The following is a 26,499-nucleotide window of genomic DNA, read 5'->3' as shown; positions in this document are numbered from 1 at the left end:
GTATGAAAGTTTGGTTTATGTACATTTTTTCTCACAATTTCACAGCATGGAAAATGAAAGCAACAGTATTATCTTCTCATACAATGCGCACCATTAGCCTTTTAAATACCTTGTACTTAGGAATAACTTAAATAAAGCTCACTGCTAACCTACAGAATCTATACAGATTCTTTCCCCCTGAGGGCCGGTTGCACAGACTTTATTAGGCTCATTATCATGATTTACTTTCCAGCTTGATGTTTACACCTCAGGACAATCATACGTGATCATGATTACCCAATGAATGAGGGAAAATAGAGCCTAAAGGAAAACATTGAAAAGGAAGGTGGGCAACTAATTAATATAGGCTTTCGTCAGGATAATGATCCGTTCGAGTGTGTGTGAGAGCGTTTGTGCTGATGGGAGGTTGTTTGATGATTACCAACGTCTAATTCCTGGCACATCTCAGAGATAAGGTAAAATTGGATCCAGTCTTGGCTCACCTGATATTTGCTTGTCCGTGGAATCATCCAAATTACCAAAATGATTTCTCTCGGGCTGAGCCATCAGTCTACCTAACTCAGTTGTTGTCATGCTAACAACGTATACGGATCCATTAATAAACCATTTTACACAGGGAAGCACATGACATGTTATAAATCTGCTTGTTGTTTTACAGGCTAATCCTCAGGATGCACTTTGTACACATAAAATCAAACGGCAAACAGCAAATTGTTTATCCTTGGCTATAAGATTTTTAAGAGATTCAAGTAAGGCTCAGTTGGAGCCGGATGAATTAATAATTTATTTGGCGATGTCCCCTGCAGACGCTGGGATTCAGACTTGTCCTGTGCTTGTTTGTGTCTAAACACAACACAGCATACAAGGTTCAAGCGCTGGTTGTTTACATTGTAGATCAGAGGAAAATATCAAATCCCACATATACTTTCAGTATCCTCGGAGATATTTTCAATTGCAGATGAATAATCTTGTGAGATTGCAATCTTGATCCATTTCAACCTCATTGGATTTGTATTTCAAAACAAATAACCAATGTGCCAACATTTTTGGCATTACACTTTAGTAATGCTGCCTGAAATAACATCTGACCCAAGAAACATACAGTTAATTTACTTACGTTAATTACGTCATAAATTCGAAAAGCAAATTGCTTTCTAATACGCAAACGCCGACACATATTGACAGGGAAACAGTCTTCAAAGTTGTTGCCTTTTTGTCAAAAGATATGAGTCATAGCACAGTGTTTTTACATACTTTCACATGTGGAGGTGGACTTTGAGTCCTTCACACAAAGGCACAATCCATCAGGATTAAATATTAAACCAGTTATGTATGTTGTACCATTTATGCCACATAATGACTATATTTAGATATCTATTACATACATAAGAAAATGTCTAATCTCTGAAGGATCATAATCTAAGATCCTCATTCAATGGTTATTCAAGTCACTTTGAATTTGACAAACACGTATCATTAAAAACCTCATCGCAAATCATGACACAATGCTAATGTGTAAGAGGGCCGACAGACATTAAAGAGGCGCTGATTTACTGAGTTCAGGTTAAACATCATGAGGAGGGCTGCAGTTGTGTCTTTTGTGTATCTGGTCTGAGAAAACAACCCTTTAGGCTTATCTCTGCTCGGGCTTGAGACTTAACATTTTTACCTGAAAGAGTCTTCGGGTTGGTGTTTATGTGTTTATAGGGGTTTTAAATAAATATGTTTATAGCAGGCAGGGAAGGTCTAATGAAAGACACTTCATTTTGGAATTGTGACATACACAATTGCTTGAGTACCCCTTTAAATGTTGAGAAAGAGACTCTGCATATGTATTCTTGTAAAATAAAGGTTAATAAAATAATAAATAATACTAAAGTCCACGCATTTACTAAATGAAAAAGCAAAGCTTTTTGTGCCCTTCATCGGGGGGAAATACTTGACAAAAGGAAAATCTCAAAGCTTATAATGACAGCAAATAGAGCACACTTGTGGTCAAAAACCTTCTGAGAAAAATAGTGCCATTTTACAAGATGATCCAACGAATAAACCAGGATCATGTTAGCTGGTTGATTTGTGCACTTAGGAAATCCAACAATAGTGGATTATCAATCATTGTCCGATAAAAGGGTATTGTTTTTTTTTATAAACAAGAGACTCTGGCTTTGCTCTTAAAAGTATTATACAGAGCTTTTAATCTGAAATTATGTTTTTGTTATACAGAGCACATATATAAAGGATAGGAGAGTCATTCTCCTTTATGAACACTAATGAAAGGTCCAGAGGCATTTTCTATGAAATATTCAAACTAAACATAAATGATAATCTTTGGTAAGTGATAGCCATCGTATCTTTACAGCCCACTCATCTCAGCTCTGTCCTTTATTACATGTGACCGGCATAAGGAGTCTACGTCAGCAGCAGCCAGGACACCTGTGACAGGACACCTGTGATTAAACATGTCTTTCACTGCACTCTCCCCTTTTCTCTTATAATGTCAAACAGTGCCCAAAATACACCCCCGCACCACCACCACTTAGATACTCTGTGCTGAGAAAATTACTATTATCATGCTGTACTTTTCTGTGGCTTACAAAAAAGGGCCGCAGTATGAAAGACGGCAACATCCGGCTGCTGGTGATTTGCAATTATAATTTGGAGCTATTATTTGGGTCGATTTCCGTTGTTTAGCTTACGCACGCCTGTTTGCATAACATCAAACCGGCTGAACCAACATTTGTCATTATGACACGTTCTGGCAAATTACGTAAAAATAATCCTACATCAGCAACATGTGCCGGAGGCGAAGCGGCGCTAGGTCAAACTCGTATAGTGTTAGTAATAGCCTGAGCAATATAACAACGTGGCTAACACAATTGTCTGATTTTTTAGAAACGGACTACAGTCAATCTGAAAGTAAATATCAATAGACCGGCAACATGAACACGTTATGATGGAACACAAACCTGTAGAGTCCGAGTACGGTGAGATAAACAAGTTTGCACGAGGGGCGTAGCGATCCAGTGATCTGGGTTGATGTATCAACTCGTGATAACGAATGATATCATTGACGCAAAACGAAAACATCGATATATCTATCATGTTTATTTTTTCATTTCTAGTCTTTGTCACTATTTCCGTTCTTCCTGCAGAGCCCAGTAATGAAATTGTCAAATTATCATTTTATTTGCTTTTTGTGAGTTAATATAAATGTGACTGATGTGTGAAATGGGCATATTGTCTCATATTGATTGTCCCTGAATTGAATCGAAACTGATCGTCAGAAAATATCCTATCATTGTCTACAGAATCATTATGATATCATATGTTATGACAGTGGTGATTTACACGCCTGCATACAAGCAACAACAACATTGTGTACATGTGTGAGTGACAGCTGATGTGTCAAAGGGTTTTTATTCCTCTCTGTCACGAATCAGCTAGAGCATGTTCAATGTCCTTCTGAGTGAATTAACTCTTGTAAGTCTATCCATCTAAACTACCTGAACTATTATATTTATATATTATGTATTTGAAATCTAGAAACCTTTGGGTGACCCCCTGAGCACACTGGGAACATGAGTCCACTGACACACTGTACAGCACTACAGTGTAAACCTGAGTAGCTCTGTAACATAAACTACAACTTAATACTTTATACTTCAAAGGGCACTGTCTTGAACTCTTTAAAAGTCAAGTCTCAAGGAAAAGTGGTAAAAGCATTGCATCATAACAGATTTGGCCCACTGAAGAGCTAGAGGCCATCTAGCCTACTAGTCATCCAGAGAAAGCTATTACGCAGAGAGGGTCACAGAAACACCGTCTGAGGACCTTTTTAAATGTTGAGCACACTGAACATTTACAGAAAAGGAGGAACTCTGGTTGAATAGATTTTATGTTATAAATCAAGGAGCAACATTTAGAGCCGGTTTTGAACTGGAACCTTGAGAAAATACTTTAATCTACATGGACAATGTGACGACCACGACTATGATCTTTAAGCTTCAAAAAAGACGGTGCTCATGCAGCAAAACAAAAATACGCTAGTCTAACATGATGGCACATCGTGTAAGAGAGCATTGTTTTTATCCTCAGTCATTGTCATAATGAAGTGTAGGGTCATAAAATTGGGAAGAATTTGTATGTTTTCTTTTTAATAAGTGAAAATTAGCAGGGTTCAATTGTTGTCATGGCTTTAATGGCTTTATTTTTTGCAGTGGGTCATATGCTTAGCCATATGCAGAGGAAATATGAAACATAAGATACAGCCATGCTCTTGGTAAAGTCCCTAAAGCCCTTCAGAATCAGCTAACCTTCTTTTTTTTTTGTTCCTTTACCTTTTAACCAAAATTAATCTAAAGATATATTGTCTTTTATTAAAAAGAAAAAAAGGATCTCTTTACAGTTAATCTGCTGAAAATAAAGGCAGTTTTTGCAAACATATTTTTCTTTCCCAACGCAAATAATGTGCCACAAAACAGAATCAAGTTTCAATAAGAACATTCAGAATCAAAGTCACAATTGAAAAGAAATCCCAACAGAAAGGTAACACGGCAGAGTCACTGTCTCTCTATAACATTGACAAACCTCGGGTCATGTTTGTTTTGAGGCAAATAAATTAAAATTGAGTACAGTAAGTGGATTTAGAGAGAGCTATGCAAATGAGGTATGATACAAGGACCGTCACGACACCGTAATGAGAACGAGAAGCCTTCGCTTTCCATTTCAGGAAATTGTTCTCAATTCAACGAGATAATGTGTCCGCACTGATAACTCTGAAGAGATCTTCATCTGCTGACGCACTGAGAGGACTTGATGACTCAAAGAGTGCTGTTCTACATCTGAAATAAAAACGCTTTGAACTGAGAGAGCAACAACAATTAGGAGTGAAGAAAGAAAGCCAGCGCTAAAGCTTTAGGATAACTTTTAATCCTTGCTTTTTTTTTTTGCTGTGGCTGTCATTGTTTGCGGCGGTGGTGTAGGTTAAGAGTCTGGCAATGTAACAGTGGTTTAATCAGAAGATTAGCTCTGTTTGTTTTTCTTTAATGACTGGCTGTTACCAAACACACCAGGTGGTGATGTGTCTCTATGCCCTTCACTTCAGAAATGTAAAGTCTTAAAGCTAGCTTTAATATTTCTAAGTGAACAGCAGATCAGGCTAATGCTGAGGAGCAACACTTGTACACTGGTGCAACATAGTCAAAATATTATATATACATATATTTTGCTCAGGTTTCGTAATATTAAGGAACCCAAAAGTTTAAATTTGAAATCCATTTACCCTTCTCTATTAGTTTCAAGATAAAAAAACCTCCTGGATCAGCTCTGTTTTCTTGTTTTTACCTGCATAGTTCATCCAGTTACAAACCAATGAACACATCTATGATTTATAGCACTGTCCCCAGGGGTTGATGGGTAATATGCAAAACAGCTCTGCCTGCATTCAGCAGAACCCATAAATGTGCAGTGAGGAACTGGGAGGAGCTCACCAGGGTTGTGATAAGGGGAGGAGGTGGCAGTGCACCATTTCCTTGTGCCTCCTCAGCATTCTTGTCACGCAGACATCTCTAACGTCATGCTTTACGTAGCGACATAAAATCAAGATCATTAAAAAGCCCCCGCATTGGACCACTAAAGTGCAACTCGTTTTGGACAGAAGAGCGTACAGTCACAAATTTCAAATCTTCACACAAACGCACACACACACACACACACACACACACACACACACACACACACACACACACACACACACACACACACACACACACACACACACACACACACACACACAGCGAGAGTGGAAAAGCAGTCGGATTCAGAGGGGATTTCTTTCTGCAGGAAATGTTGAAGGTTGAGGTGAACATTGATTAGTGAAAGTACAACAGGTCATGCCCCCACTTTGCGTCAATACGTCAATGTTGACCTTTTTTCCTCTGTACAGTCCCGGCTGCAAATCTCTGGCTGTCAAAGCTGTAATGCTGAAATGCTTGACTTTAACGTATAGCCACTGGCTGAATTATTGACATCCTGATGTCTTCTAAAGTACATTCCTCTCATGTGCAGGACAAAAGTTACCTATAGATTAATAGCTATCATGCGAGGTAATCATATATAGAGTACTGCAAATGTATGTTTTTATATGCTACTGGGAAACATACGTAACAGGAATACTGAAATCATACGACACGAATCATGTAATCATGACTAGACAGCAAATATTGTGTAGTGCGGTCATGAGATTATTTTTGCTTTTGAAATGCTTTGAGCGAAATACTTTTTTTTTATATGGTCATTTGACTTTTGCAGCCATGAAATATTATATAATTTTAACAGTAGTTGAAAGGAAACCATCTGAGTTTACGGGGAAGTCTAGTAGCCCCAAACTACACACTCATTTTATAGAAGAGATTAAAAGACATAACGTGTGGAAACCAGTCATACTCAAAACAATGTGATGTATTTTATAAACATGTGTTTTTTTATATTTAAAAAAAACTACTTGCTCTGAAAATGAAGTAGAAACTATAATTGCCAGATAAATGTAATGGAGTAAAAATACAATATTTACCTCTGAAATGTACTAAGGTATAAAGTAGCTGATTATGAGTACCTGAAGATTATTCCCAAGTACAGTACTTGAGTAAATTTACTTGGTTATTAAATAAGAAAAGCTAAATAAAAGAGACTGGTATCATACCCAAAAATAAGCATTTTAAATATAAGATATAAGTTAATATGTGTGCTGGAAGAAACTCTTCACTACAGTGCAATACATCCCTCAAAAAATAAATCACAACATTGCGTGGAAGTCTGGGACAGTGCCTAGGGGTTGGCAGACCGGGGTGGTGGTTCCCCTATTTAAAAAGGGGGACCAGAGAGTGTGTGCCAACTACAGGGGTATCACACTTTTTCATGGATAGGATATCGAGGCGTAGTCGTGGAGGAGAGGGGTTGCAGTTCGGTGACCTGAGGATCTCATCGCTGCTCTTTGCAGATGATGTGGTCCTTATGGCATTCATCGGTCTGTGACCTTCAACAGTCACTGGATCGGTTCGCAGCCGAGTGTGAGGCGGTTGGGATGAGGATCAGCACCTCCAAATCTGAGGCCATGGCTCTCAGCAGGAAACCGGTGGATTGCCTACTCCGGGTAGGGAATGAGCCATTACCCCAAGTGAAGGAGTTCAAGTACCTCGGGGTCTTGTTCGCGAGTGAGGGGACAATGGAGCGAGAGATTGGCCGGAGAATCGGAGCAGCGGGGGCGGTATTACAGTCACTTTACCGCACCGTTGTGACGAAAAGAGAGCTGAGCCAGAAGGCAAAGCTCTCAATCTACCGGTCGATCTTCGTTCCTACCCTCATCTATGGTCATGAAGGCTGGGTCATGACCGAAAGAACGAGATCACGGGTACAAGCGGCCAAAATGGGTTTTCTCAGACGGGTGGCTGGCGTCTCCCTTAGAGATAGGGTGAGAAGCTCAGCCATCCGTGAGAGACTCGGAGTAGAGCCGCTGCTCCTTTACGTTGAAAGGAGCCAGTTGAGGTGGTTCGGGCATCTAGTAAGGATGCCACCTGGGCACCTCCCTAGGGAGGTGTTCCAGGCACGTCCAGCTGGGAGGAGACCCCGGGGAAGACCCAGGACTCGGTGGAGAGATTATATCTCCTCACTGGCCTGGGAACGCCTCAGGATCCCCCAGTCGGAGCTGGAGGATGTGGCCCGGGGTTCCTTACTGGAGCTGCTGCCCCCGCGACCCGATCCCGGATAAGCGGTAGACGATGGATGGATGGATGGATAGTTAATCTGTGTGCTGGAAGAAACTCTTCACTACAGTGCAATACATCCCTCAAAAAAGAAATCCTACAGTTTCCACTTGAGATGAACGCACCATGGGTGACCTTTCCTGAATTATAAACACTTCCATCATGTTGCCATTTGTTCTCGACCCGCCATCAAGATTTACTGTCGTGTAATGGACTGGATGTCCACCTCTGCCCAAATGAAATGAAATGTTCCAGATTTCTTTCATTTCCGTAAAAAAACCCAGAAAAACAATCTCAAATGATTTATTGCTTGCATCTTGACATTTCACATTTTATAGATATGAGAATTAGCTTGTAAACTAATCTCCATTTTCTTTTTACATAAAAAAAACTGCTGCTAATTTCAAAGTACATTGTACAGTGTATTTTCTTTGGGAGAATGTCTTAGTTTTTCAGGTTTTTTATCCCGACAATGAGATTTTCTGTTTCTCCCTGCATTTCCTACACAGTTTAGCCTTGCGTCCTCCTTGGAGAACCAAAACCTGAGGCGCTTAGTCACTTTAAGGCTACCTCCTCCATCACTGCAGCGTGGCAGCCGACTCGTCAGCTGGAGTCTGAAAAAATGTTGAAGCCCTCACCTTTTCCCCTCGAGTTATCAGAAAAGGAGCTCTCACTCACAGAAACTCTGAAGCTGTCAGTCAACGCAAGATGAATACTGAACTGTGTGTGTGTGTGTGTGTGTGTGTGTGTGTGTGTGTGTGTGTGTGTGCGTGTGCGTGTGTGCGTGTGTGTGTGTGTGCGTGTGCGTGTGCGTGTGTGCGTGTGTGTGTGTGTGTGAGAATGTGTTTACTCTTTTGAAATGGGTGTCACTTCAGTTAGATTTCAGGCCAACTGGGCCTTGTCTCTTTTTTGTGGGATGCAGTCTAATCCTTGCCCCTTGCCTTTGGTAATCACCTGCTCAGGCCCTCCTCTCCCAGCTGCTGGGGGTGATTTAGATAGGAAGGTGGAGATTAAACATGGCTCTGAAGTTTCTGCTTTTCAAAAACAGCTTTTACTCTGCCAGCTGCCATATCCCCCACTCTCTTATCTCAGTGGGCTTTGAAAATCGCAGCAAAAACAAGGCAAATAAGTTGGTTAGTCAGCTCAGATTTTCTCTCTCTCACCAACTTCAAACAGCCACTGTGGTAGAGGTATAAAAATAGGAACTGTCATAAATGCATTAATCATTTATCTCTGTGTGACTCCAATCAGCTGGGTCTCAACTGTACCACAAAGCGTTCTCCGATTTGGGCTGTAGAGGGAGCATAATCATAGGAGACGGCTTTGTTCTATGCTGAGATCAATATCTGAAGGGGAACATCTGTCTGTCTGAAGCCGTAAGCTTTTGTCTTACCAGGCTCCTGCATCCGGCTCAGAAAGCACTTAACACGCACACACACATAAGCATTGGCATACACTGATAACAAATACACATCCGAATCCAGTGCCAGCAGAAACACAAGGAATGTATGTCAGTTTCTCCCTAATGCTCTGACAAAACACTACCAGAGGAGCCACATTCAAAGTCATCATACAGCCTTTTCAGAAAAGCTCAGAGCGTTCCCTCCTGATGGAGAGGTGTGCTTTTTACCTGCTCGTGCATCATAAATGATCAAAATGACACTTTGGACTTTTCTTTTGCATGCTGCTGTGAATTTTTATTTTTATTTTTGAGAGGATACCCAAGTCTTCATCTATACTTATGTGCACAAAGCATGCACCTCTCTGACAGAGGAGAAAGCCTGCAGGAAGGTATTAGGTGTAAAGTGCTGTCTGTGACGTGCAGCTCAGCTCCAGGGCTGCTGCAGGGGCCCGGGCTGATTTACTGTCTGCCAGACTGATGAGCATGAGAGGCAGGCAGTTATTGGCCTCGGCCACACTAGCCAGGTGTGAGAGAGATTACAGCCTTTAACTTGGAGCAGCATCTTTGCCCAGTGAGACGTTTGGCAAAAGAGAGAGTGATCACATGTTTTGTTTGAGCATCAAATTGCCATAAAGATATAAGAAGTCATCAACTGCCTCCAACCATCCTGGAGAGAGAGGCGTGTTCTGAAGGCTTAATGTGAATGCATGTCGTGAATGATGGGAATGCAGCAGAGTGGCTGACATTCTGTTGATTGCATACAAAAGGTTCCAACATTATGCAATTAACAAGATATGCCAGATCCACATTTTGGATGATAAATTAATGTATTTTGTCACGCTCCATCATCAGCTTGTTTCACCCGTTCACTTGATTCATGGCTGCTTCTGAATTGAGACATGAAATGTGCCTGTTTAACTCTGAGCCATTTTAAATGACTATCCATTATCACAACAGCAGATGGACATCCAAAGCTATATTTAGGCAGTGGAGATGTACAGAGGTGTTGAGAGAATTGTCAGGATGTTTTTCTCTAAATTAGAAATTTTGACACCATTGGCCAAAAAGTGTGTTCTTTTTAAGTGGAGATTTGTCATGTAGTCAAAAATAAATACAGAACATACACAGACTTGAACATAAAATATAATAATATAACTTAGATTAAAAAAACCTTTTAAAAAACTGACCCACCTCACACGCTCACATAAAACAATGCAAGTCAGCAAAACCTAAAGTACATACAGTCATCATCATCATCCAGCCATCAATGTTAAAACAACATCACCATCATCGCCGCTTACTTTATGTGAAAGACCTCATCAGCTCGCTCATCCTGAGCATTTAGCGTTTTGATGGCATGAGAGGGAACTGGGACTCTACTGTAAATGTTCCACAAAGGTTTCATGCACACTCATCAGGCAGACGATGGAATAGGCTGAAATCGTCATTTTCATGTGCAGTAATTGGGTTGGAAGGATTGAGCACTTTAAGTACAAAGTAAACCACAAAGGGAGAGTATTTAACTAAACCACAAGACTGCAGCTTCCATAATGTTGTTTTTTAATGTTCAGTTGGCGAAACAATCTCACCAAAAGCTGTACAGTAGCTGTTGTCAAGCTTTCGATGATGGAAATGGAAATTTAATCTAATTCTGTGACAACTGGGAAAACTCCCTCTGCTGATGAAGATCATGTGTTATGATTGAAAGATGAAGGGCAGCTACTAAAAGGAGCTTGCAGTGAGATTGAGATGCACGTTAATGACAAAGTTCATAAACGTTTGATAAATATCTTATCAGCTGATCTTCTGGAGAAGGGTTTTCAAAGGTCAGCCAGATTCTACCATTCACGTTTTTAATGTACACAGAACAACTCGCAGACAAACTGGGGAGGAATTAACATATTCTGCTTCCAAGTTAGCTGACGGAGGCAATAAACAAATAAAAATAATTTAATCAGATGTTGAATGAACCGCAGACTGACGAAGATGACAAACTAAAGCTGACACAACACTTTATATGTAAGGAAGCCTCGCTATATTTATCAGACTGCAGCATGTTCTGCTTTTAAAGAAGCTTACGGTTACAAATGCTCGGCCAAAGGCATTTTTCACCTTCAGTAGTTTGGATTGAGGGCATATTCATGAATAATTTCCATTTGTAATCCTTTTTTTTTTTTAAAGGCGTCTATATCAACACAGTATGGTTTGCTACTGACACTCATTTAGACTTTCTTTTTGGCTTCACTCCTTGGCAAAATAAATAATTAATCCCATTGTGTTTCCTGTAAAAGAAAAAACACCCTGCAGATCAGCAGCTGTGATTGTACACCACTGATGGAAGAAACTGCTTTAGCCAAAATTAGAGGGAGCATCTTTCTGTGTTGTTGCTGAAAACTCTGAAAACTGATTACAGTTTACTCGTTCAAATCAAAGCTTGATATGCACATGTCCCAACAGGCTTTTACATGAACATTGTCTTATTTTGACTTTTTCCTTTCATTAGTAAGTGCATTATTCATATTCTATATTTGTTGTGCTGTGTGTTGTCAGCATATTTGTCAAGAAGACATGCACTCTAAAATATAATTTACAGAGCCAGTGTTTTCTGTATTCCCAAGAGGAATGACAGGCCATTAGCAGAGGATTTGTCTGAATCCAGACTTTTTACCTCAGAGACAGTTGCTGAATGAGAAAATGCTGCTCAAAGCACAATTTATCACTGTTGCCCCCCACAGAAAGATACTTTATCATCAACGCTGAGATTATAAACAGACACGTCCTTTTGCTACATTCCTGCTGTTTCTTCTGTTTGAATGCACATTTCAGATTTGTGGGTTTACGGCAGCACAACGTTTCAGTAACACATCTGTGATGGAGTCTGTTTCAGTCAGAAGATATTCATGGTGACTTAATCATGGCCGCGGTATCCCGGCAGGTGGTCTAACTGCCCGTCATTACAGGCCGATCCTTCTCCAGAGAATGCGGAGTACATACTGGAGACCGGGTCGCCCACATTACCTGCAGACCATTAATTAACCAGACGAGAGCTTCATCTCAGCAGTGGCTCCTGCCTGTGCAAACCTCTATCAGTTACAGGCCCTAAAATGTCTGGACAAGATCATTGGAGATTCTGTTTTTATATCAACCTAAAAGACATCCAGCTCGGCAGTAATCAGAAGCTAACGTCAGGAGCTGGAAGATATCAAAGGACAATGACTCTAATTCCTGCATGACTTACTGTGTGTCTCGGTGTCTGTGCGTGTGTGCGTGTTGCAGGTCAATTTAATGCACAGCATGTGGGACCAAATGTCCTCTGAACAATTGTAAGATAAAGGAAAAGGTTTTGTTGAACGCTCTCACTTTTTTGTTGGTCATTTATATCCAGGGTCAGGTTAGGTTCACAATTCTTTTCAGTTTGTGTTTAAAGAATAGCCACCCATTATAATATCCCTTCCTAATGTGCTTTTAAGTGAAGGGGGACAAAATCCTCACTGTTCTGAAAAAATATCTTCCAAAATGTATTCGTTGAAAAGCAATTGTTTATTTTTTAGATCTCTCCCGTCCTGGGCACTGCCGAGGTGTCCTTGAGCAAGACACCGGACCCCCACACAGCTCCCCGGGCTAACACTATTACTAACACTAAGACTAAGACTAAGACTAAGACTAACACTAACACTAACACTAATACTAATACTAAGACTAACACTAATACTGACACTAACACTAATGCTAACACTAACACTAACACTAACACTAACACTAACACTAACACTAATACTAAGACTAACACTAACACTAACACTAACACTAACACTAATACTAGCACTAACACTAACACTAACACTAACACTAACACTAATACTAATACTAACACTAACACTAACACTAACACTAACACTAACATTAAGACTAACACTAACACTAACACTAATACTAGCACTAACACTAACACTAACACTAACACTAATACTAATACTAATACTAACACTAACACTAACACTAATACTAACATTAAGACTAACACTAACACTAACACTAACATTAAGACTAACACTAATACTAACACTAACACTAACACTAACACTAATACTAACACTAACACTAACACTAATACTAACACTAACACTAACACTAACACTAATACTAGCACTAACACTAACACTAACACTAATACTAATACTAATACTAATACTAACACTAACATTAAGACTAACACTAACACTAATACTAATACTAATACTAACACTAACACTAACACTAACACTAATACTAACATTAAGACTAACACTAACACTAATACTAACACTAACATTAAGACTAACACTAACACTAACACTAATACTAACATTAAGACTAACACTAACACTAACACTAATACTAACATTAAGACTAACACTAACACTAATACTAACACTAACACTAACACTAACACTAACACTAATACTAATACTAATACTAACACTAACATTAAGACTAACACTAACACTAATACTAATACTAATACTAACACTAACACTAACACTAACACTAATACTAACATTAAGACTAACACTAACACTAATACTAACACTAACATTAAGACTAACACTAACACTAACACTAATACTAACACTAACACTAATACTAATACTAATACTAACACTAACACTAACACTAACACTAATACTAACATTAAGACTAACACTAACACTAATACTAACACTAACATTAAGACTAACACTAACACTAACACTAATACTAACATTAAGACTAACACTAACACTAATACTAACACTAACACTAACACTAACACTAACACTAATACTAATACTAATACTAACACTAACATTAAGACTAACACTAACACTAATACTAATACTAATACTAACACTAACACTAACACTAATACTAACATTAAGACTAACACTAACACTAATACTAACACTAACATAAGACTAACACTAACACTAACACTAACACTAACACTAACACTAAGACTAAGACTAACACTAATACTAACACTAACACTAACACTAATACTAACACTAACACTAACACTAATACTAACACTAACACTAACACTAACACTAATACTAACACTAATACTAACACTAACACTAACACTAATACTGACACTAACACTAACACTAATACTAACACTAACACTAACACTAACACTAACACTAATACTGACACTAACACTAACACTAACACTAATACTAACACTAACACTAATACTGACACTAACACTAATACTAACACTAATACTAACACTAATACTAACACTGACACTAATACTGACACTAATACTAGGAATGGGTTGAATGCAGAGTCTAAATTTCACTGTGACCATTAAAAGAGGATTCAAAATCTTTCATTTCCATATACAGTATGAATTGGACGAATAATAACCTCAAGCAAAAACAGTTTGAACATTCATATGTGCACCTGACTATCACTGACAAGACTTGACACATTGTCCTTCAACGATATAGGTGTCAAAATATTTGAAAAGGGAAATGAGGGAAACTGAATTAAAAAATGTTCAATGTTTCAGTCGTCATGAATATAGAAGAACAAAAAAGGGCTGCAGAATGTTTTAGTAAAATACTCAGAAATTCTAGGTCTATGTGAAATTAGATGTTGGGGCATTGCCTTGTTTCTTCAGTCATGCAGTATGTTCACATATTGGATATGTTTTCTTTACTCTACTAAAGTATTACATCTGAAATAGAAATTTGAAATTGTGATTTTCATCGTTATCCAAGTTGTTCCATATACACAGTAAATCTCTGTGACTATAGATAATGTTCTTGGCGTTAAGCTTCTCCTTCCAGGTTATCCCTCTGCATTATTGTTGCATTGTATTTGTTCAGTATAATGATTCATATTGATTTTCCTACAGCTTCCTTCTCTGATTGTGGTGATTATTTAGTTGCAAAGCAAACAGGTACAGTACGTGTGCAGTGCTTAATCTGTTTACAGTAATCTAACGATCATATTTATATGGTACAGTAGTAGTATGAGTACCTGAGGGAACCTACAGTGATCAATAATGTAGCCTAACCCATTTACAATAAGTAGCCATTTTAGGATGCATAAAACAAATCAAAGTCTTTTCTGCACGCATCAAATTAGTATTATTATTTCATAGATACATTGCTTTATATGCAGAGCAATACCTTAGACGTCCTGGCATGAACCTGGTACTGCATATGATATCGTGCTTGAAGTTTTGAGAGAAGAAAGAAACTGGGATTTCAAACTAAATCAGTCACGCATGGCAGAGTGCTATTTACGCGGAGACATGTTCTGCATAATACTACATTTAGCGTGTCCAATTACATAAAATGTTCATATTGGGATGCATCCTTCCCTCAGGGTTGTAGACACTTAGAGGTGGGAGGGGTATATGCAGTCAGTGAAGCCTCTTCTCAATTTTGCTAAAAGAGTCTGAATCCATTAAAAATTTAAATTAGGCTTCTCTGAAGAAAATGAATGTACCCCCACACAATCAATTTGTGTGGAAGTCTGCATGTGCACGTGCATGAGGGGGATTGGTAAGAATCTGTCTTACAGTAATAACTCCTCGTGGGCCGCTGTAGCTGTGCGTACTAATGCCTGAGTGCACACACTCTCACACACAGCATGTAGTGTGCATGCTAACAGACCTGTGGGCTGAAAGCTACAACCCCGAAACAGTCTGCGGATGAATATAAACCATGTCTGTGTGGTTTTCACAAGCAATCAGTCTAATTTAAAAAGAATGTAGTTGCGTTCAGCTGAAAGTCTGAGCTTATTGTCGAAGTCTTACCTCGTGTTTGTACATAGATGTGTTGTGTTGACAGCAGAGTCTAGCAGAGCTTTATGAAAGAAAGCATCTTTATCTGCAGCAGAATCACACCATCTGTCTAGTTAGCACAATATTGAATCGACATTCTCATTTGCTCTGCACCTTAATGGCACTTACTGTATATGAATATACAGCAGATACATGTGGCAAAGTAGGCAGATAATAATATTTGTAAGCTTATTGCCTTTTGTTTTTATTCAACAGCTGACAGAGAAAAATCCGCAAATTGTAAAGAGGGAGAATGACGTGAGAAAACCCCCCTGGAAACTTTGCAATACATATTATATGTTTAAGACAGCTGGGCTCACGGGATACAATAAGATCCGTTATCTCACTGTACTTGCTGTACTTTACTTTTTGCAAGGACATATTGACAAGACAATAACAAGATTAAGCCGAAACATAGAAATCATTCCTGTGAAAGAACCTTAACTGTTCAGGGACTTTAACCTTTAGTTTCTCTGTTTGTGTCCAGCTCTACTTCTCTTCCTCAGTTTAATGTTAAGATTGAAACTATTCTATGTGACTGAAACTATTTTATAAATATAACAAAATGTTTATGTTTATGTGAAAGACAACTCAAAACTGTATCTGTGAATAAGGTATGATTGTGATTCATGCCACATCTCATGTGTGCACGTCTTAATCTGTTCACATGAAAATATGATTCTGGCACAGCACATGTACATAAACAAAAACGTGTGTGTGCGTATGTGTGAATGTGATTTTTATATAACCTTTCACAGATGCACATGTGTGGCGCTGAATGTGTCAAGTCTCATAAGACGGCTCATTTATATTATATGGCACTCTTTAAAACAGTCAAAGATGTATAGTATTAGATGGTAAACTGTACAGTATACTTTATATACTTTTCTGCTCCTACACATCTATCGGCGTTGTGGTGCTGTACTAGTTTTATGACGAGAACTTTGTTAATCCTCTGGTGCTTTGGTTAATACCGAGCATCAGACCCGCCGGCTTTGAAGCTTTAACCCAAACTGTGTGTCTGTTTTTCTTAACTAAGATTTTTAAATAAGTGCGGAGAAGGCCAATTCAATTTACTCACGTTCTTTTGGGCAACGATATTACAAACACACAAGCCTGTAAACACTGACAATATGTCAAAGTGTTTTATTCTTCTTTCACCTTTGAAGTCAAACTCTGCATTATACAGAAAGGTTTTATCTTTAGTTCGCACTGCTTCAGGGAGGGAACAGCATGCACATCAAAGAACATCAGATCCCTTCCCAAATCTCCACAGAAAGACCAGAGCAGACGATTGAGATGAATCATTAGGCTTATTTACTCCAACAAATCATAAGTACCAGCAGAGATTTCCTCAGTGTTCACTCACATTAGCTGCTTTCTTCTATGACACAAATGTTCTCTGTCAGTAGCAGACTGAATCCTTTAAAGTAAAGCTCTTTTTTTATTTTAGTTTTTATTTATTCAAGTTTAGAATGAATGAATATTTAGTTGGTAATACACTAAAAAAATTCTGAGGGCACACATTTAAATGATTCTGGGTAGACTTATTGTATGGCACATACAGAGAGTAAATTAATTAATGTAGAAGCTGTTTATTTTCAACATGTTATTTAAGTGGCAATGTGAAAGGGGGGGCAGTTGAATGAAACATTTCAGCTTCTACGTATCTATATCAGTATAACACAGATGTCAATGCTGGAGTGTTTCTACTACATTGCCCACCTGTTGGTAAAACTGTATGTTATATCTATTAATGCACCCCATAATGCTGTTTATCACTTCATCCCTGTACAAAGAACAGACAGAGAAAGCCCATCTATTTTCTGTGTGTAATTAAAGCACACTGGTGTTGTTGGGATCAAACATTGTCGTATTCAGTAAAAAACAATTACAGTAAAAAACAATTCATCTTAAAGCACAAATTTGTTCAGATCCGGCTGCATTGTTGTTGACTAATACTCATATTTGGAGCAGTTATGTTAGTCTCAAGCTCCTATTAATCAAGTGCAGTTTTGCAATGTATTGCAAAATCATAACTTCCTTTAAGCTATTTAGAAAATTGATTTTGCTGAATTATTTATTTCATTTCTTTTTAATTTCCCCTTGTGGCAGCCTGCCTGATCACTGAATGCATGAGTGCTATGTTGCCTTTCTTTCTCTTTCTTTCCGCTTCTCGATTCTCCTGATCGCCACACATGTAATCATTCACATCACCGTGTAGATTATATGATTCTAATCATTTCTGTGTGGAAGAGGCCAACAGTCAGCAGTGTGAGACTCTTCTCACTAGTCCTCATAGTTACTGTACCCTCCGTTTTGTGACACCACAGTTATTATTATGTTTATTATGGTTATGTTTTCGGCTGTATTGTCTGTCCGTCTGTTTGTTTTTGTCAGCTGGATTACGTAAAAACTACAGCTCGCCCGATTTTCATTAAACTTGGTGGAAGGGTGTAGCACGTGCCAAGAAAGAACCAGTTAAGTTTTGGAGCGGATCCGAATCAAGGGGCGGCTACACCACTTATGTTTCACTTGTGTTAACGTTGCATGATGGGGGCATTTTTGCTGCATTCACGAGGTATCAAAATAAATGGAAATAATTGTTCCCATCCAGGAGAATTCATGTGCCCTCAGGTTGGAACAACAATTTAGAAACGGCTATAAATGTCTTGTTAAAACGCTCGGAGTACAATACAACAGATCTTCTTTGTAGCGTCCGTGTTGTTTCCACAGTTTATGAACACGCCGAAGTCGGTTTAGTGTTACGTTTATTATTGGTTATAGTTTAGTGAATAGCGAGATGTGATCTCTTACTCTATCTACATTAAATCCATGAAATGTTATCATTGGATGAAAAATGTTGTTCTGCTTGTACATAATATGAAGTCTGTGGGTAGATAAATGGTTGAGACTATACGCAATGGGTCGTACTGTATCTGATGAAACTCCTCTGCTTGTTGCTGTTTATATAACAGATATTGTATGTGTTTGATGTTCTGAACACACATATCACCATCTCATGAACAACTCAAAGACTTACAGTTTTGATCAATACAAGCAGACAGGAAATCATTTGTTTTATTCCAGACTTTATATAAATGTATTAAAAGTGATGCGTTGCGAGTCAAGCAGCGGGGCCACTGACGGCTGTGATGTAGAGAAATGTGAAAGAGCTGCACTCTCTGCTGATGTGGTGGTTCCACTTCACAGAGCTATATCTGGTTTAAGAGCGAAGCAATTCACTTTCTGACAGCTTGTTAGCAAATGCCCGACATTCACTGGTGATTATTATTAGTGATTCTGTCCTCAGAGCTGCCACCTGTGAGATAATTAAAACATTATCAGAAGAGGCTTCTTAGATCTTCAGCAATGTGAGGCAAGATTGTTGTTGTTGGTGTATTATGCACGACATTGAAAAGCTATTCATGCATTCATATTAGTTTTTAAACCCAGCCTCCACATACTTGAAATCTGCTGTCAAAATCTACTTTCTAACGCTGTGAGGAGATTGTTTTCTACTCTGCAGAGGGAAAAAATAAATATCATCAATCATCTTCAAATCCACATCCTTATATGCATCTCTTTTCTTGTCTCCATCTGTTTCTGTGACTTGCATCAGACTCGAGGAATATATTGCTTCCTTTTTCTTTTTTTTTATCTTGATCAGACTCCTTTTCATTTTTCTTCTTCTTTGCATATTATCTGAGGACAGATGGTTCACTTCTCCGTCCACATTCTACTGGGTATCTAATGGACATTGGATAATGGAGAAGCTGTTGAGGGAATCAAAGACAGAAGTGGGAAACGATTACAGTTTCTGTAGTTAATCTTAAGGCTTAGATAAGATCTCGATTGTGTTGTTGCTTTTGGTAAAAACCTTGTTTTCATGAACAAAACAAGACATAGAAATGTAGTCAATGGATGTTACGGGTTGGAGAGCCGGGACTTTATTCTTAAATAAACTAAATGTAGGCAGGCATGTACTGGGGGATGGAGGTTGAAAGAGAGAGAGAGTAAGAAAAATCCATTAAATTCTTTTGAAATATTAAGTAAATATATCTATCTGTTTTCAAATACGTCTCCCCCATTCCTTTGATAAAAGACCTACTCCACTGAAAGATTTAGTTCATTCTGGATTACCACACGTGTGGACTACGAGAGAGTCTCCGGATGGCTCTTCAGTTTAGTCTACCTCAGTGATCTCCTCATGTCTCCTGCAGTAGCACCGTCTCTGCCCACCTCTTCTCCCTCTTTGTACAGCTCCCCCCCCCCCCCCCCGGCTATTTTTTCTAAAACTGTCCTCACCTGTAAAATGGACATTTTGTTACACCACACAAATCTATAGCACATTTAACATCCTTTTGTTTTTGCTGTTGAAAAGGAAAAGGGCTGAAAAGCAAAACTAATAGGATAAGAAAGGAAGAAGAAGAAGAAGGAAGATGTGTGCTGGCTGAACCGACAAGAAGCACTGCAGTCATCTGTTTGGCTGCAGACACACTCAGGTGGACGAGATGGCAGCTTTGTGATGCCACGACCATGAAATGCTATGGATATTTTGAAGCAGCCTTTGGAGTGCCACTGTGACACAAAAGGCAACATGGAACCACAGTTATGTAATCTAGCTATGTAATTAGCTTTATGGCCTTTGGCTATGTTTGTACTCTGTGGAACAACAACAAAAAGTAATCAACATGATCCCAGCAGTTATGATTGTGCTTTTACTTTGAGCATGTGTGTGTGTTTGTGTGTATATGTAAGCATGCATATTTATGTGCAAATGTGCACAATTATAATTATGCGTGCGTGTGAGAGAGAATGCAAATATTCTCCCCAAACACATCTCTCTAATGCCGCATGACCCCGAGCATTTCCAACCACGACTGTTGCTCGACTATAGACATGAAGGCTCCATTTCTGGCTTGAGAGCTTTTAAAGTTGGACAAACATTTTGTTCCATGGTTGATTATGTTAATTAATTCAACCGTTTCCCTCTCTGTGAGTTAAAGCAGAATGTTACAATATGTATGGCTCAAAATGAACAAATCATTAGGGAAAGGTACATGATAAAGAACAAGACTCGAGGCCTCTGTGAAGAACCAAAGCAAATCACATTTGTAGATGACTTTGTAACCTGAATGCCATATTTCTACTGCTTACCCCAATATGTTTTGACGAAAGATAAAATGACTGCCCCTGTAATAACAACAAGTTGAAACAAATCCTTTCTCAGTGTTTTGGTGTGTTTTGGTGTTTAATTATTTTTCATCTGTTACTTAAACTTAATCTTCATCCTTGGGAGGACATTCATTCATGTAATCTGTCCGTTAGTTGTTGGACAGACTTACCGACATTGCCACCCCACTCATTAAGTAAGAAAGCTGGTCCTAGCACACGCATATCTTACACTTCAACCTTCAAAGTGTGGTTTTATTTTTGCATTTCCTGCAAGTGTTCTATTTTCCCCAGTTGATAGTTTGGGATCCTGGCCAAATTAAGTAATGACTTTACACGGCATCGCTCTTCTTCTGGGCACTAGCGTGATTCTCAGATATGTGCTGGCACAGAAGACCAATTAATACTGTATGCATGTTGTTACTCAGATATTTATCGCCCCAGTAACACTTCCAGTTTATTACTGTGGTTGTTTTTTTGTTTCACAAATGCGTCCGAGGCCAGGCCTCCAGCTTGGACTGATTGGTCCTTGGATACAGCAGCAGAAACAGCTGGTTGTCAGGGGCGACCACAAGACTGAGAGAGAGAGAGAGAGAGAGAGAGAGAGAGAGAGAGAGAGAGAGAGAGAGAGAGAGAGAGAGAGAGAGAGAGAGAGAGAGAGAGAGAGAGACTATCTGTCTCTGTCTAATGATGTTCTTCTAACTATTCTTTAGAAATGCAAAAGGTTTCTATGGTAACTAAATAGAATTGTTGGATCAGTGTTTGGTTGTCAGAGATGACAAAAAGCGATCCTCTCTGATTTCACCTGTCATGTAGGAGTGTCAGAGTCCTATAGTCCTGTGTCTGGATCATACTCAACTCTATTCAACTGTACACAATAAAATAAGTTAGTACTACCAGGGTTTTACAAGAAGCGCCCACACTGGTTTAATACAGCACGACAAGAGATAGTAAAAGGATTATATCATGATGAACAGTATACAATTAACACATTTTACATTTATAGAAACATTATAAATAAAGAATAACTCTGGTGTTATTTTGTCTTTTAAGTATTAAAATACTCTGAAGAGATCAAAACCAACACATTTACTAAGAAGTAAATTCTTCTGAACTCCATCAAACACACTTGAAAGATACGGTTGCATTGACTGACATCATGATGAACATAGCCAGTGTTGTTTATCCTGACATGATTCAACAGCTGAATTTAAAAAAAAGAAAATAAATCTCTCTACTGGGCAGATGCATATGAGTGCAGTTCCATTTTACACTGCTAAAAAAAGAATAAACAACACTTCCTATGCTCATTGTCCCCCAATTGCAAACGAAGGAGATCAACGTCTGAGCGGCATGAGCTGCATCAGACTGCGTTTACACAGACAGTACTCATTTGCAGGATCAATTCATTGGTGTTCTTTGACTTTTCATAAGATCTGTTGATAATAATAAAAATATGATATGAAAAAAAGCCTCATACCTAAACTCCACGTCATGCTTTACATCTGCAGAGCTTTGAAAGTTGGACAGAAATCATTTAGCCAAACAAGCGTGAAAATGGAGATGTGGGCTTAGATTGAAAATCAACTCCAGCAGGGGAAAGCAGTTGGTGTGAGAGAGTGCATTCATGCATATCTCTGAAAGTGTTCACGTGTCTTTCAACAGAGCTCGTGCTTAACTACCAGCGTAAAGTGTTTGCGAGACTGAAATAATGCGTGTTGTTTCCCCCTCATTTAAATGCCCTCCACTGTAATTGGTGTGATCCGTAGGTTTTATCCAGTGCCAAGTCTGTTTTCATAATGTGCTTTTATGTGCCTCTGTAGAGATACCCGCCTGTGCTAACCACCCCTCCTTACGTGTGCATCAGACCTCACTACTTTGATACTGTTTTGGTATCTGTAACCATGTCCAGGCTTGGTATTCAGGACTTCCCAATGAGCCATATTATGAGGGTTTGGTATCCGTGTGTGTGCTTGCACAAAGGCTGCATCCCCAGGTTGTATTCATTTGTTCTACCCCACAACCTTGGGGCTGTTCTGCTCTCTCTAATGACGAAGCAGAAGTTGACAGAGAAGATAGAATAGCTGCTGTGAAAGTACAATGTAAAGCAAGATCACGGAAATGATTTCAGGGCTACTGGGCTTTTGATCATATTTAATACATTTAAACAAAACAAAATATCAATAATTCAGTGTCATTTCTCAAGCAAAGGTTATCTGATAACGTTCCCAATGATGCCTGGGTGTTATTTACTGCCATAAAAACTCCCACTATCAACCTCCACATGTATTTTCTGCAAAAGAACACCCAATCAACCTCAGACATCCACTCCATCAAACGCCAGCCTAACCGCTGTCGGGTTGAGTGGCATCTAGATAGATGTTGCAGAATTGCTTTTTAAATCAGCCACCAGTCCACTCTGAAACACACTGTATAATGGAAAATATTGATATTTTTTGGCATATGCTCAATGTACCGCCTCTAGAATTAATCACGGCATTGAAGAGAGTGCTCTTTCCTCGTCTGACTGCCGTCGTGCCTCGGCGCCCTACCTGTCTCAGTCCCTCCATTTGCCCCTCTCCTGTTTCTATAGCTTGCCCGGCCACATGATGAGATAGAGAAGCCTGGTCATCTAAATAATGGTTCTCCTTTTGTTGATTCCTCCTGGGTCCACAGCCCTGCATCCAGTGATGTATGCTCCATGCAACGGAACCGGACAGCTCATCTCTCTCAGCCACAGGCAACTCTGAATAAGCATATCCACCCAAGGCCAATCTCTGAAATGCACTTTGGGGCTGCTGCTGCCCCTGTCATTGACAGCAGCGGAAGAAGAAAAACACTATAACTATTTTAGAGTCATGTAAATGGGCTTGAGAGTATTGGTGGAGGATTGAGGAGAGAAATCTTCTGTTGGCAGAGGTTGTAAACTGACCTTTTCCCCATTCTGCAGGGTCAGTCACAGGAAAGTCTCAAGGCTGCACCAGCAACATGACATGACATGAAATCATTTTCATGAACCTCTAATAGCTCCAACATGTGTTTTCTCAGTGTGCAACTCTACAGTAATTATGCAGCAAATCACAGTTTCTGTCATTCCTCAAACTCCTCTATTTGTGTTCATCACAAGCCTCAGCTACCCTGGCACATCGTGAAATACAGCCTTCAGACTTTATTTGAAAAACTGGCCAAATGTGGAGTGTGAGATGAATATATGAATCATAAATGAAGCACTGAGGAAAAACAAAACCCAATGGTCACCCCTCAAAAAACAGCAGAAGCCCACAGGATATGTCACTCACATAAATGATATGAAATGCTATGGACTTTTACCCTGTCTCCGTCTCTATTTTCTTTTTTTTCTCTCTCCTGCGACCTCCCTGTTGTACACTCCTCATTCCAGCTGACATTCCCCAGACGTCTGATGGATATCGAACCATGTCCTCCAGGAGACATATTCCATTATCATGCTGCCACAGCGCTCATTCACAGACCCATCTCCCTTCTAATCAATGACCATGCAGCACAGCAGCCGAACAACAGGCGCAAACAAACAAGTCACAGACAGCAAAACCTTTGTGAATAATCAAACCAATTAAGGAACACAGATGAGAATCAAAGAAGCGAAGTAATCTATATCTCGGACGACACATAGCTGATCCCCCTCACATCTGCGATCTGCCATCAATATTAATTGCTGCCTCTTACCTGCGTGTCTCTGTGTTGGTCCTCCTCTCTGTGGCTGTGCTTGATGAAGACCCTCGGTCTACACAGCCATGCCCTCCTATATGGGCCAGCATCTGTGGGGCAGATCACAGGTCTGCCTTGTGTCTGTCAGCCTAGAGAAGAGGAGGGATCAAGGATCAGGGAGTCCTCCCAGCCGGCAGCCCCGTCTAGCGCATCTCCTTGTGTCTCCCGCTCTCCCGGGTCATTCCAGCCAGCCCCTCAGCAACTGCAGAGCCAGAGCGTTCAGGGGGGGGGATGGGAGGTGCTTAGAGAACTGAAGCGGACATGGAACGGCGAACAGAGCACCTCCTTCTCTTACATGTCTGACTGCAGCCAGGGGACATGCTAAAGCTGGAGCCTCGTTCCACCTCCCGTTTGCTCCCTGTGCATGTGTGTGAGTGTGTGAGCGTTTCTGTGTGTTTGCGCGTCAGTGCTGGATCCACTCTGTGTGCAGTGTGAGAAAAGAGAGTCGCTTCCCTAACTGTTAATGCTGCCGGTAGCTGCGAGATGCTGAGGCAGAGAGAGAGAGAGAGAGAGAGAGAGAGAGAGAGAGACAGAGAGAGAGAGAGAGAGAGAGGGGTGTGTGGGAGCAGGGGAGGAAGAATGGCAAGGGAGAGTATAGGAAAGGTTGTTTTCCCTCCTGCTCCATCTATCGGTATCAATTCAATCAGGGATGCATGGCCATGGCTGAGTTAATGAGTCATGCATATCCATACGCCTGTGTGTGTGTGTGTGTGTGTGTGTGTGTGTGTGTGTGTGTGTGTGTGTGTGTGTGTGTGTGTGTGTGTGACACACAAAAAGAGAAACAAAGATGTATATAAGCATAGCTTGTCATTGTCATTTGAATGCTGATGAGTATGTTTTAAAGAGAACTTTATAGCCTGATATGTGGACATACACGGCTCAAATGCACACACAGTTAAAGAGAGGAACACCTCAGATCTCTTCAGGCTATTAGTATATCAACAGCACTGAGAACCTCCCACCTTAACAGGCTACCTGCCTCCCTGAATGCCCAGGGGAATGATATATCACAGAGAGGAGAGGAGAATTTCAAAGCCCCTGCAGGTGAGACACCCCTCCAAAACAAACCCAAAAAGCAGCTGGACAATTTGATTAAAGAGAGAAACAAGAAGGGGAAGGAAAGAAAATGAGAAAGACGAGTGGTGAAATGTGTAGGCTCAGTTTCACCCACTGTTTTGTTCTCTGAGTATCCTGTCTGTTCTGCTTAGACTGCCTCAAGAATCAAAGAGATGAGCAGAAGGGACAGGATGGAGAAGAATGAAGATCTGGAGATAGGAAGAAAGACTTTTGAAATTGACAGAGAAAAAAATAGAGGGAGAGAAATGCATGCACTAAGACATTTTGCCATCTGATAAAAAAGACAAGAAAATGCAGGGACATTTACAAAGCACAAGAGTCGCACACTAAATAACCTCCATCTTTTCCTTTTTTCTTTCTTTCTTTATTAGATTAGTCTTTTCCTTATTTTTGCATCCTCGTTAGTTTTGTCTTTATCTTCAGCGAAATCCCTTATTACCTCTCTACGTGTCTGGCTTTGAATAAGGAAAGTCCTCCTTTCAGCTTATAACCAGGAGTCATGTTGAAGACAGCAGTTA

At 39.7% G+C, this 26,499-nt stretch overlaps 1 protein-coding gene across 2 annotated transcripts in view; it reads right to left on the bottom strand.

Annotated features, from left to right (window-relative positions):
• Positions 1-25,104, bottom strand: part of frmpd3 (FERM and PDZ domain containing 3) — a 73,381-nt gene extending 48,277 nt beyond the window's left edge. For both annotated transcript variants that reach the window (XM_029441667.1, XM_029441668.1), the window contains exon 1: positions 24,863-25,104. The gene's annotated coding sequence lies outside the window, so the exon portion shown is untranslated. The remainder of the gene's footprint in view (positions 1-24,862) is intronic.
• Positions 25,105-26,499: the final 1,395 nt, after the last annotated feature.

This window comes from Cottoperca gobio, chromosome 10 (assembly GCF_900634415.1).
Source record: "Cottoperca gobio chromosome 10, fCotGob3.1, whole genome shotgun sequence".
Taxonomy (NCBI): domain Eukaryota; kingdom Metazoa; phylum Chordata; class Actinopteri; order Perciformes; family Bovichtidae; genus Cottoperca; species Cottoperca gobio.
The sequence above is the reverse complement of the archived record's forward strand: the minus strand, read 5'-3'. Positions and strand labels throughout refer to the sequence as shown.